The sequence below is a fragment of the Perca flavescens genome, chromosome 8 (genome assembly GCF_004354835.1).
Source record: "Perca flavescens isolate YP-PL-M2 chromosome 8, PFLA_1.0, whole genome shotgun sequence".
NCBI lineage: Eukaryota > Metazoa > Chordata > Actinopteri > Perciformes > Percidae > Perca > Perca flavescens.
The window spans coordinates 11,019,584-11,034,015 of NC_041338.1; the positions used below are offsets into that span (position 1 = coordinate 11,019,584).

Consider the following 14,432-nt stretch of genomic DNA (forward strand, 5'->3'; position numbering starts at 1 on the left):
TTGAGTATGTGTTGACTGCGTGCAGGATTAATTCTACAGCAGCCATATGTTGTCTCTTTCACGAAAAAGTAAGTTAACATCCATCAAAATGATTTTGTTCATGTTCATAATGTTTTTGTACTGCATGTAACGGTTACCAATGTCCGTTCACTTGTTTGTGCATTCTATAAATATATCGGTTTTCTTGTAACTAAAGCCTGGCTCAGACTACAGGAGTTTTAAAATCCTAACCGATTTTGAAATCTGGTTGCAGCACACACTTGAGGAGAATCTTTGCAGATTTTCTTCCCTCAAATCTTAAACATGCTCACACTACAAGATTTGAAAATAGTGGGGCATCACACACTACAAGATATTCTTAAGATTATCTTGCCAGATTTAGCACCTCACGTGACGCGATCTCACGGGGAAGCGTATGTAAACAAAATGGATACTGTGTCACGGCAACTTGCTGTAGTAATACTTATCCTTTGTACCAATAAAAAACAAAAGAAAATAAAACGAGCGTGGACGATAATATTATTCAAACAAACTATCGTATTTTCCGGACTATAAGTCGCACTTTTTTTCCTACTTTGGCTGGTCCTGCTACTTATAGTCAGGTGCAACTTATATATCAATATATATAATTTAACATGTTAATTCATACTGAAACATTACTGTCTACAGCCTCGAGAGGGCGCTCTAGGCTTGTGACAACTATATGCTGCTCCTAAAGACAACTGAGAAAGAAAAGAGATAAACTGCAGGTAGTAAAATATGCAGCCAAAAACAGTAATCGAGCAGCAGAAAGAAAATTTGAAATGAGGGAGAAACTTGTGAGGGACTGGAGAAAAAGGTTACTCTTACTGCAATGAAGAAATCAAAGAAATCAAAGAAAGCTAATTGGCTAATCGCGGGCTGAAAGCTAGATGGCCAGAGCTGGAGGAACAAGTCCACAGGTGGGGGCTTGAACACCGTGATGCCGGGAGGGGCTTGACAACGGTACGTCTCCACGCCCTGCTACTTGTTCTGTGTGACTTATACTCCGGAGCGATTTATAGTCCGAAAAATACGGTATGTGCAATGCTTCTTTTGTTAGACCTGAATGTAGCAGATGATCACTGACCTAGATCTAATGTTTACATTTGCTAGCTAGTGCGCTAGCAACTTTGTACACTCACACTCATATTATCGGGGCGGCCCCGATGTGTCTGCGAGCAGATCGGGAGGTGCAAGATTCGATCTGTGAACGCCTCACATTACCAGATAATCTGCGCCGAACATCGGGACCGATCGAGGTCCTCGACAAGATTTAGTCTGAGCCAGGCTTAAAGCCAGGCTTAAAGGCTTAAAGCCTGGCTCAGACTACAGGAGTTTTAGGCCGATTAATGCCCGATTTACCCCTCCCGAGAATCAGAGAAAAAATCTTGTCGAGGACCTCGATCGGTCCCGATGTTCGGCGCAGATTATCTGGTAATGTGAGGCGTTCACAGATCGAATCTTGCACCTCCCGATCTGCTCGCAGACACATCGGGGCCGCCCCGATAATATCAAACATGTTTGATATCTAGGATCATAATCGGGCGTGAAACGACTATGATTACGTCAGTACTTCCACAATAGCCAATGAGAGACAGGTCTGCAAGGAGACAGAAATGACGGAAACTTTTGAAAATGTCTGCGAAAGCAGCTGTAGTACGGGTCCGGTGGACAACTGAGTTGGAAGAAAGGATGGTGGAGATGTGGCAACAGCACGAGTGCCTGTTTAATGTATCATCAAAAGAGTATCATAATCGGGATGATAAAGAGAAGAGCTGGGGAGAGATCGCTGCAGATCTGGACCTACCGGGTGAGTGTACAAAGTTGCTAGCGCACTAGCTAGCAAATGTAAACATCAGATCTAGGTCAGTGATCATCTGCTACATTCAGGTCTAACAAAAGAAGCATTGCACATACCGTATTTTTCGGACTATAAATCGCTCCGGAGTATAAATCACACAGAACAAGTAGCAGGGCGTGGAGACGTACCGTTGTCAAGCCCCTCCCGGCAGCACGTTGTTCAAGCCCCCACCTGTGGACTTGTTCCTCCAGCTCTGGCCATCTAGCTTTCAGCCAACGATTAGCCGATTAGCTTTCTTTGATTTCTTTGATTTCTTCATTGCAGTAAGAGTAACCTTTTTCACCAGTCCCTCACAAGTTTCTCCCTCATTTCAAACTTTCTTTCTGCTGCTCAATTACTGTTTTCGGCTGCATATTTTACTACCTGCAGTTTATCTCTTTTCTTTCTCAGTTGTCTTTAGGAGCAGCATATAGTTGTCACAAGCTTAGAGCGCCCTCTCGAGGCTGTAGACGGTAATGTTTCAGTATGAATTAACATGTTAAATTATATATATATATTGATATATAAGTCGCACCTGACTATAAGTAGCAGGACCAGCCAAAGTAGGAAAAGTGCGACTTATAGTCCGGAAAATACGATAGTTTGTTTGAATAATATTATCGTCCACGCTCGTTTTATTTTCTTTTGTTTTTTATTGGTACAAAGGATAAGTATTACTACAGCAAGTTGCCGTGACACAGTATCCATTTTGTTTACATACGCTTCCCCGTGAGATCGCGTCACGTGAGGTGCTAAATCTGGCAAGATAATCTTAAGAATATCTTGTAGTGTGTGATGCCCCACTATTTTCAAATCTTGTAGTGTGAGCATGTTTAAGATTTGAGGGAAGAAAATCTGCAAAGATTCTCCTCAAGTGTGTGCTGCAACCAGATTTCAAAATCGGTTAGGATTTTAAAACTCCTGTAGTCTGAGCCAGGCTTAAGTTAGCTAATACCATCACTAACTACTAACTACTTAGTTTAGCATTAATAATTGTGTTTCTCCCCCTGACGGTCCTGCTCCTAACAACGGTATTTCAATTTAGCTAACGTAATGTTAAAGGCAGCCGGTGAAGAGGAGCCAGTCAGCCTCATAAGAATGAGTGTTAAGTGGTCGGGTTTAGTTCGCAACATTTAGATTACATTGATGCTGTTGTAACGTTACTTTATGTAACAAAAAAAAGATCCGTCGAGTTGTTTGGGCATAACGTTATATGTTGGTTTGCTAATAGCTAAGGTTAGCTAGCTAAGACCACAGGCTTATAAGTTCAATGTAACGTCGGGTAAGAACGAACGAGTGTTGTAGCTAAAGCTGTCGGTTATTCAGTTAGTGTGTGTATGTGTGTGTGTGTGTGTGTGTGTGTGTGTGTGTGTGTGTTATATGCGTTATATGCGGGAGGGTGCTGCTGACATGAAAATGTATCGGGGCAACTAACGTTAGCACAGTGTATGGGAACTTTTGTTTTTTTACCATGTCATTTTCCTATCTCCACTCCTGCACACTAAAGAAGCCCTCCATAAATCATTACGTTTTCATATAAATGAAGCAGCGTTTTTAAGGTCGGACTCAAACTGGATTTTTAGCCCACCTTTGTGTGCTTTATTTTGTGTGGTCTTTTAATTATTGAGTCAATGTGCTTGGTTCACCTCACTGATTCTAAATGTTTTCTTTCATAGGATCCTATTTGAACAGCATACACAATCAAATGCTTTATAGTGGTAATCCATCCATCCATCTTCGTCCGCTTATCCGGTGTCGGGTCGCGGGGGGAGCAGCTCCAGCAGGGGACCCCAAACTTCCCTTTCCCGAGCAACATTAACCAGCTCCGACTGGGGGATCCCGAGGCGTTCCCAGGCCAGGTTGGAGATATAATCCCTCCACCTAGTCCTGGGTCTTCCCCGAGGCCTCCTCCCAGCTGGACGTGCCTGGAACACCTCCCTAGGGAGGCGCCCAGGGGGCATCCTTACCAGATGCCCGAACCACCTCAACTGGCTCCTTTCGACGCAAAGGAGCAGCGGCTCTACTCCGAGCTCCTCACGGATGACTGAGCTTCTCACCCTATCTCTAAGGGAGACGCCAGCCACCCTCCTGAGGAAACCCATTTCGCCGCTTGTACCCTGGATCTCGTTCTTTTCGGTCATGACCCAGCCTTCATGACCATAGGTGAGGGTAGGAACGAAAACTGACCGGTAGATCGAGAGCTTTGCCTTCTGGCTCAGCTCTCTTTTCGTCACAACGGTGCGATAGATTGAATGCAATACCGCACCCGCTGCGCCCGATTCTCCGACCAATCTCCCGCCCCATTGTCCCCTCACTCGCGAACAAAACCCCAAGGTACTTGAACTCCTTCACTTGGGGTAAGGACTCATTCCCTACCTGGAGAAGGCATTCCATCGGTTTCCTGCTGAGAACCATGGCCTCCGATTTAGAGGTGCTGATCCTCATCCCAACCGCTTCACACTCGGTTGCGAACCGATCCAGTGAGTGCTGAAGGTCGCAGGCCGATGATGCCATCAGGACCACATCATCTGCAAAGAGCAGCGATGAGATCCCCAGCCCACCAAACTGCAACCCCTCCCCACCCCGACTACGCCTCGATATCCTGTCCATAAATATTACAAACAGGATTGGTGACAAAGCGCAGCCCTGGCGGAGGCCAACCCTCACCTGAAACGAGTCCGACTTACTACCGAGAACCCGGACACAGCTCTCACTTTGGTCATACAGAGATTGGATGGCCCTGAGTAGAGACCCCCTCACACCCCATACTCCCGCAGCACCTCCCACAGTATCTCCCGGGGACCCGGTCATACGCCTTCTCCAAATCCACAAAACACATGTAGACCGGTTGGGCATACTCCCAGGCTCCCTCCAGGATCCTTGCGAGTGAAGAGCTGGTCCGTTGTTCCACGACCAGGACGGAATCCGCATTGTTCCTCCTCAACCCGAGGTTCGACTATCGGCCCGAACCCTCCTTTCCAGCACCTTGGAGTAGACTTTACCAGGGAGGCTGAGAAGTGTGATACCCCTATAATTGGCACACACCCTCTGGTCCCCCTTTTTAAAAAGAGGAACCACCACCCCAGTCTGCCACTCCTTTGGCACCGTCCCAGACTTCCACGCAATGTTGAAGAGGCGTGTCAACCAGGACAGCCCCTCCACACCCAGAGCCTTGAGCATTTCTGGACGGATCTCATCAATCCCGGGGCTTTGCCACTGTGTAGTTGTTTGACTACATCAGTGACTTCCGCCTGGGAAATCGACGACAATCCCCGTTATCCTCCAGCTCTGCCTCTAACATAGAGGGCGTATTAGTCGGATTCAGGAGTTCCTCAAAGTGCTCCTTCCACCGCCCCCTATTACCTCCTCAGTGGAGGTCAACAGTGTCCCATCCTTACTGTACACAGCTTGGATGGTTCCCCGCTTCCCCCTCCTGAGGTGGCGAACAGTTTTCCAGAAACACTTTGGTGCCGACCGAAAGTCCTTCTCCATGTCTTCTCCAAACTTCTCCCACACCCGCTGCTTTGCCTCTTTCACGGCAGAGGCTGCAGCCCTTCGGGCCCTTCGGTACCCTGCAACCGCCTCCGAGTCCTCCGAGATAACATATCCCGGAAGGACTCCTTCTTCAGTCGGACGGCTTCCCTGACCACTGGTGTCCACCACGGTGTTCGTGGGTTACCGCCCCTTGAGGCACCTAAGATCCTAAGACCACAGCTCCTCGCGCGCAGCTTCAGCAATGGAAACTTTGAACATTGTCCACTCGGGTTCAATGCCCCCAGCCTCCACAGGGATGCACGAAAAGCTCCGCCCGGAGGTGTGAGTTGAAAGTCTGTCGGACAGGGCCTCCTCCAGACGTTCCCAATTTACCCGCACTACACGTTTGGGCTTACCAGGTCTGTCCAGAGTCTTCCCCACCCCTGACCCAACTCACCACCAGATGGTGATCGGTTGACAGCTCTGCCCCTCTCTTCACCCGAGTGTCCAAAACATACGGCCTCAGATCAGATGAAACGATTATGAAATCGATCATTGACCTTCGGCCTAGGGTGCTCTGGTACCAGGTACACTTATGAGCATCCCTATGTTCGAACATGGTGTTCGTTATAGACAATCCATGACTAGCACAGAAGTCCAACAACAAACAACCACTCTGGTTTAGATCAGGGAGGCCGTTCCTCCCAATCACGCCTCCAGGTGTCTCCATCATTGCCCACGTGTGCGCTGAAGTCCCCCAGCAGAACAATGGAGTCCCCCACTGGAGCCCCATGCAGGACTCCAGTCAAGGTCTCCAAGAAGGCCGAATACTCCGAACTCCTGTTTGGTGCATATGCACAAACAACAGTCAGAGTTTTCCCCACAACCCGCAGGCGTGGGAGGCGACCCTCTCGCCCACCGGGGTAACTCCAACACAGCGGCGCCAGCCGGGGCTTGTGAGTATCCCACACCCCCGCCGGCGCCTCACACCCTGGGCAACTCCGGAGAAGAAAAGAGTCCAACCCCTATCCAGGAGTATGGTTCCAGAACCGAGACTGTGCGTAGAGGTAAGCCCCACCAGATCTAACCGGTAGCGCTCCACCTCCCGCACCAGTTCCGGCTCCTTCCCCCACAGAGAGGTGACGCCCACGTCCCCCAGAGCCAGCGCCTGCCGCCCGGGTCTGGTCCGTCGAGGCCCCTGACCTTCACTGCCACCCATGTGGCATCGCACCCGACCCCAACGGTTCCTCCCACAGGTGGTGGGCCCATGGGCTGGAGAGATGGGAGCCACGTAGCTTGTTCGGGCTGTGCCCGGCCGGGCTCGTGTGGCAAACCCGCCACCAGGCGCTCGCCGACGAGCCCGCCCGTCTGGGCCTGGCTCCAGACGGGGCCCCGGGCTTCCTCCGGGCAGGGTCACTCCATCTCTACCTTGCTTCTTCATTGGGGTTTTTGAACCATTCTTTGTCTGGCCCCTCACCTGAGACCACTTTGCCTTGGGAGACCCTACCAGGAGCACAAAGCTCCAGACAACACAGCCCTCAGGTTCACAGAGACACACAAACCTCTCCACCACGATAAGGTGATGGTTCACGGAGAAGTTTATAGTGGTAAGTGCTGTCATATTTCTTTTTTCTTTGTATATTTCCTAAAATAATTGAAAGTTACAGATGGAAACATTTATTTGTTTCTCAATTGTTTACAAATGAAAATGGACCTACTCTCACAGATATCGCCATTTTAAACTTTAACAGTATCAGAAACATTAAAACACCAACTGGTTGTTTAGTGTTATTTCTTTTTTTGAAAAACATTAAGATTTTAGAATTGTGGAAAGGTTATGTAATGTTATATGTTATATTTTACATACCACAATTTATTGGCAAGAACAGCATACAAATTGTAAGGCCCAACGTCTACTTATTTTTCATCTTTCTCCTACTATATTCATCTTTTTGTCTGTTTTAACCTTTCCTCTATTTATTTTCTTATCTTCATATTTGTATCTTTTTTTGTCTTTACTGTCAATCTCTTTCCTACGTGATTTGGAGTTGACAGCAAGGCTAGTACCTTTGTAGTAACAATGTTGTAATATTCTTAGAGAAATATGTACCCATATGACAGTGTACACCAGTTGACTTCAAAGTGTAGTTTGTTCAAAAAAAACAATGCAATCCACATGTTTATATATGTTTATTACAGTTAATAATAATTAAATAATCTAAGTACTACTAAGTGTGGTAAAGCCACATATTTTTGCAATCTGCACTTTAGTTTGTGTGATTTGTTTCTGACTTTCATATGAATGTTTACACCAGGCTTGGTCAGTGCTCAATATACTACTGTGATTGAAGTAGTTAAATAAAAAGATGTCATTCATATAAATTCATGCATCACCTAATTTCATCATCACATCCAGATCTGGCATCCAGGAAATCTAATCTATCTAATTTTGTGTTGTTCATACTATACAAGGATGTATTACTTGTCTTTGTTGAATAATACAGAAGACAAAGAGCTTAAAAAATTATTGCATATTAAATTGCAATCACAATATTTGTGGAAAAAAATCGCAATTAGATTATTTTCTAAAATCCTTAGCCCTACTTACTAGTCCCTTATGATTTAATACTTGTGTATTTGTTTCTCGATTGGTCTTATTGACTGCCTTTTTCTTTTTTTTTTAATAGGGCATGGATGAAGACGCCATCAACGAGGCCACTGAAGAAACCAGTGTTGGGATTTATGTTCTTAAAGAACATGCTTCAAGTGATGAACCAGGGGACATTGGTATTGTCCTTGAAGGCATCAAGATGTTGCAAGATCTTTATAATGTAGCATTACCTGTTGCTACGCTGTTTGGACTAATGTAAACTATGCCCTGCACTTCAGATACCCTGCTCGCCTTCGATCCAAAAGATTTGCATTGAACTTGATGGAGGGAAACTTACCAACAAAGCATTTTCTCTAAAAAACAGGCTCTTCCAGTGAAAGGGCCAGAGAGACTGCGCCGTCAACCAAATAGCGTCTGAGCACAGTGGATATCGCGTATGTATCACTGATATTCTTTTTTTTTTTTTTTTTTTTTTTCTTGATGCTGCCTTTACTGTTCAAGGTTCCTGCTTTTGCCAATATCTGATTTTGTGTTTTACTTTTGTGTCAATAATAAAGATCCTTTTCTGAAATGCAATTTATAATCTGTTGATGTAATGCACTTGGACTGAATTGTAATATAATACACTTGTAGTGTAATAGCAACATTCATGCTTAAGTATAACAAAATGGGGATAAAAGTACAGATGAAATATACTTCAAACAATTTGTTTCTACCTTACACTATAATAACATTGCACTGAAAGTACGTGTTTATGATGTTAAGGTTGTAATTGAACTTCACTTCAAACACATTATTGTCATAGTGGGACACTTTAAAAGCACTAAATATAGTTATGAAGTGAATTTGTAGATCACTTGAAATATCACAGAGGCATACTAAATTAACATAGTTTATAGTAATTATAAGTATGATAGCAATATGCACAAAATATACTTAAACGCAACTGTAAGTTGCGCTGCAATGTCTTTTTAAATGTATTTCAATAAGTGGCAATACAATGCAATTGTGTGCTTAATTGCACATGAATCTTGATTTTCATTAGTGTATTTTAGTGCACTTGAAGTTTAAAAAAAGTTGTTCCATTTTAGTATACTATTTACACTTGAAGTGTAGTCAAATAGTTAAGTTTAAGTTAATACATAATTAAATACACTTAACTATGCTTGGATTTGACGAAAATAGTACAAAATTTAGAAAATATACTTAGTACACTTTATTAAAGTACATTTGTAATAGAATTTTTTTTTCACATGGGGTGACCACCTTGGAACCAATCGCATAACAGGATAGCTCAGAACATTCAATTCCCTAGTTGGCCACACACTCTATATGTTTAGCCCATAGACTGTTAATATTAATGTACAGAGCATGTGTCACCCTTTGTTTTGTGGAGAGCTGCTCTGAGGCTTCGAGTTTGCCGTCACGGGTGTTGCCATCTTGGTTGCATTAAAAACGGATGTGACGATTTTTAGACGAGAGGGTGAAGCTGGGGAGGAGCGAGGGAGGAAACTGACTGAAGCTGCAAATTCTGTATACACCCACCTGCGTTGGCAACCTGAAAACTGCTGCTAACAAAGTTAGCTTACATACATCGAGGTAAGCTTAACAGCTAAGTGTAAAAGTAATCTTAGTAGCTCATTGCATACATGTCCACAGGTATATTACATATAAGAGGAGTAAAACTGTAAAGTATATGTATCTGATGTTACCGTGTAAACGGTCTGTAACGTTAGCCACTTGTGGTAAAACATATAATGTGTCAATTTAGTTAGATAATTAGCTAACGTTAGTTCTGCAAATTGAAGTTTACATTTCCTAACTTACGATAGTGTCAGCAAAATGCAAGGATTGCCACTCCCTTTATTAACATTAACTATTGTTACCGCTTGGCTCAAGGCCGGCAACAAAAGGGAGGTCACACACAGATTAACAAAAATATAGTTTATTTAACTAAATATACTAATAACACAAATTAACTAAACATACATGCATTAGTGGGGTGTGTAAATGTCGTAGGCATCAGTCGTGTTTGCCATGTGTGGATGAGTGAATGAATGGTGTGATGTGTGTTGTAAGGTGTAACAAACCAAACAAAGAATAAAATGGTGGATTATTGCAGGAGGACCAGCTGAGAGAGAGTGAGACTCCCAGGAGAGCAATCTTTTATGCCTTCTGTAAGCCACGCCCAGATGGCCAGGTACAGACGACCCTCACAGCTCCACCTACCCGCCCACTCCCAGTACCTGAGACAGAGGAGCAGGACATGACAGGCAGGCAGATTGGGAGGGGTCGTCACACGCCGATCTCCAGAACTGCCCGAACGTCCACCGTTGTTGGTCTTGCGACCTTCCTCCTTTTTCTCCTGCTTTTCTACAAGATTACTATTAAACTGTATAATGTAGGTTAGATTTTATTAACCATAATAACAATAAGAAAGATAACATTTTATCATAGAAATATTAACGTTATGGTCTTGCTAACTGCTGGCGCATTTTGAAACATGCTGTTTAATAGCTAGCAGATGAAAATTAGTTAATTTAACTAAGTTAACGTTACACCACAGAACAAGACTGTTACTAATGTGTATTATTCTCCCAGTTAAATGAAGTACAGTTCAACGTTATGCTGTTGTGCGTTAATTATTCAGTTTTCAGTGTGGATACCTCTGTAATTACGGTGCGCTTGCAACTAACAATGACTTACAAAGATACATAAAAGCTAGTGTATGCACTATACAGGATTTACCCTATTATACTTTATCGACAGGAATTGATAGGTCATACAGCAAACGGTCACTCACAAATAGTCTATAAACAAAGCAACAGGCTGTCTTTGAGATTTCACGTGAACAACGGTTAAAGTTAGTCAGGCTACCGAAGAATACCATAATTCCTCCGTTCAATTAGAACTAAGCGATGCACCCCAAGCTTCCATCCTTAACAAACATGTATATCGGCTCTTCTAGTCTCTCCACTGCTGGCTGTTCCAGTTTAACGGTAGAGGAGCAAGAAGGGTTACGCCGCCTTCACGCTGGCAGTTGAAATCAGCTCCGTAATACGCAATACGCCACCAGCGGACGTCGTACTACACCGTTAAAAAGCTTCGGAAGCGACTCAGAAAAATGGCAGAGAGACTAGAACGACTGATAAGTGTCTGAATGTACGATTTTCTATGTCCTCTCTTATACAGATATAAATAGAAAGGCTGCTGCGTGGAGAAAAGTTGCCTTGTCACGTCGGTTAAATGTGATATAGCGGTATAATGTCAATAGTTCGATGTCTGTTGCTAGCTAAGCAATTAGCATTAGCAGCTTTGTTTATCAGTATCATAGCAACGCTGGAATTGTCCATAGACAGTATATAAGAATGGACCAACAGATCCCGTTGCTCTGGACGGACCAGTGAAGGCTATTAGAAGCACTTTTCCGGTGATCGCTAGCTTTACTGCGCAGCCTCCAACTGTGAGAGACAACGTAAATGTGACGTGAGCAACGGCCGATTAATGGCCTCCAACGTTTATATTTTTTCTACAAATCGCTTATCGGTGAAGTAGGGGATTTGATTTGCAGGGTATTTTGGCGACGGTAATGTTATTAGTGTTGTAAGTTAGCAGTAGACTTAATTAACCCGACACAGGGTGAGTCTGATGAAAACTGTGTGTGCTGTGTCTGCCCGGTTCAGCTCTGGCATTTTCTGGCATTGCACAGCACTGTGAAGGAATAATCTCCGAGATTACGTTATGTTATGCCTCTGTTTAGAAGTGAATGTAGTCTATACCTCACAGCAACTTAATACTATATAGTGCCTGGCTTTTGTTTTATATTTAGTGTTGGCAAATGGCTTTTATTGAGCCAACCGCCACAATGTTCCTTTCAGCTATCTGCTTGTGCTCCAGGAAAGTGAAGAAAAGTTAGTTTTGGTATATCCAGCAATGTAGCTAACATTGGAAGCAGGAAAAGAGTCAAAGGCGGTAACACAGCGTTCTGCATGTGGTGTCTGCGTGTGATGTGCAGGTTACCTTCAACCCAAACACGGACACATATACATACATACATACATACAGATACGTCTCGCTTTATTAGATAGATGCTTGTAATGGTTATGTATTTGCAGGTATCTATGAAAATAAGATTTTTCAAAGCCATATTCTTTCGTCAAGTCTTTTAGTTGTACCTTTACTGTTAGAGAGTAAATGCTATTGCTTTTGAGAGCCTAGATTTAAATCCATAATCCATTTTATTAGGATGGAAACCAGGGTCATAGGCTCACCAATGAATTATTTGCAGTCCAGTTTATACTCCTCTTTCAACATATTCCATTTTTTTGTTGGACTTTAATCCATGGGTTTTGCATCTCATCATTAAGTCTTCCCAACCTTTTGTGGGCCAGTACTGCATGGATTGGAGGATCATTCATAATAGAGAGTTCAACATCTTTCCACTTATCTTGAAATGTTGGGTTACATATATTAATCAAGGATCTAATCGGGGCTGCATATAAATAATCTTTAAAATTGGTTAATACCATTCCTCGAGACTAAAAATGTTCGTCAACGACCTTTTTTTCCATGACTAAGACAGAGACGATGACGAGACTGCGCCAATGTCCAAAAACGCTGACTAAGACTAAATTAACATGCATTATTGTTGACAAAAAAAGACAAGACTAAAATGTTTTGTATAAAATAAAAACAAAGATAAAATTTCTTAATTTTCGTCTACAATCATCTCTACTTTTCCATCATGAGATAGAATATTCAGCTGTTACTAGGGTTGGGTACTGAGACCCGGTGCTAATACGGCACCAACCGGTGCCTTAACAACCATTATCTACCGGACCGAATAGCAACGCGGATTTCGGTGCCACTTAAATGCCTGCGCTTCTCTTTGATGCTCCTAAACGGACGTTAGAGGCAACCGAAACATCGCTGCACGGGACGCTAGTTAACACTACACTCGACAGCAGGTAACGTTAGCCTACCGTTAGCTAGCAGCTGGATTAAACATAGTTAAAATGTTGACAGCTAAACAGTGTAAAAGTTTGTCTGTATTTTACTGTAGAGGATTCCAACAGGGGGACGTACGACAGTCTGCAGCTGCCGTTGTCTGAAAAACAACACATATGTTGCGTTCGCTTCAAACTTGCCTCGCCAGCCTCGGGCTGCGTTTAATGTTATTGTAAAATACCTGTAATATCCAGTGGTTGTTTTTGTCGTTTAACAGGAATTTACTGGTGAAATAAGGAAGAGGCTCGATATTTATATAACTTTATATAATTTATTTTTATATAACTATAAATATGTATGAGATTATGTCTAGTTTTATATATATATATATATATATATATATATAACTAGAAATAATCTCAGAAATAATTTGTGCGAGAGGCTCTATATACACTCACCTAAAGGATTATTATGAACACCTGTAAGATTTCTCGTTAATGCAATTATCTAATCAACCAATCACATGGCAGTTGCTTCAATGCATTTAGGGGTGTTGTCTAGGTCTAGACAATCTCCTGAACTCCAAACTGAATGTCAGAATGGGAAAGAAAGGTGATCTAAGCAACTTTGAGCGTGGCATGGTTGTTGGTGCCAGATGGGCTGGTTTGAGTATTTCACAATCTGCTCAGTTACTGGGATTCTAACGCACAACCATTTCTAGGGTTTACAAAGAATGGTCTGAAAAAGGAAAAACATCCAGTATGCGGCAGTCCTGTGGGTGAAAATGCCTTGTTGATGCTGGAGGTCAGAGGAGAATGGGCAAACTGATTCCAGCTGATAGAAGATCAACTTTGACTCAAGTAACCACTCATTTCAACCGAGGTATGCAGCAAAGCATTTGTGAAGCCACAACATGCACAACCTTGAGGCGGATGGGCTACACCAGCAGAAGACCCCACCGGGTACCACTCATCTCCACTAAAAATAGGAAAATGAGGCTACAATTTGCACAAGCTCACCAAAATGGGACAGTTGAAGACTGTAAAAATGTTGCCTGGTCTGATGAGTCTCGATTTCTGTTGAGACATTCAGATGGTAGAGTCAGAATTTGGCGTAAACAGAATGAGAACATGGATCCATCATGCCTTGTTACCACTGTGCAGGCTGGTGGTGGTAGTGTAATGGTGTGGGGGGTGTTTTCTTGGCACACTTTAGGCCCCTTAGTACCAACTGGGCATAATTGAAATGCCACAGCCTACCTGAGCATTGTTTCTGACCATGTCCATCCTTTTATGACCACCATGTACCCATCCTCTGATGGCTACTTCCAGCAGGATAATGCACAATGTCACAAAGCTTGAATCATTTCAAATTGGTTTCTTGAACATGACAATGAGTTCACTGTACTAAAATGGCCCCCACAGTCACCAGATCTCAACCCAATAGAACATATTTGGGATGTGGTGGAACGGGAGCTTCGTGCCCTGGATGTGCATCCCACAAATCTCCATCAACTGTAAGATGCTATCCTATCAATAT

The 14,432-nt window shown here is 43.4% G+C and overlaps 1 protein-coding gene across 1 annotated transcript in view; it reads left to right on the forward strand.

Annotated features, from left to right (window-relative positions):
• The window catches only part of LOC114560612 (synaptic vesicle glycoprotein 2B), a 157,421-nt gene that overhangs the window by 66,543 nt on the left and 76,446 nt on the right, over positions 1–14,432 (forward strand). The window lies entirely within an intron of this gene.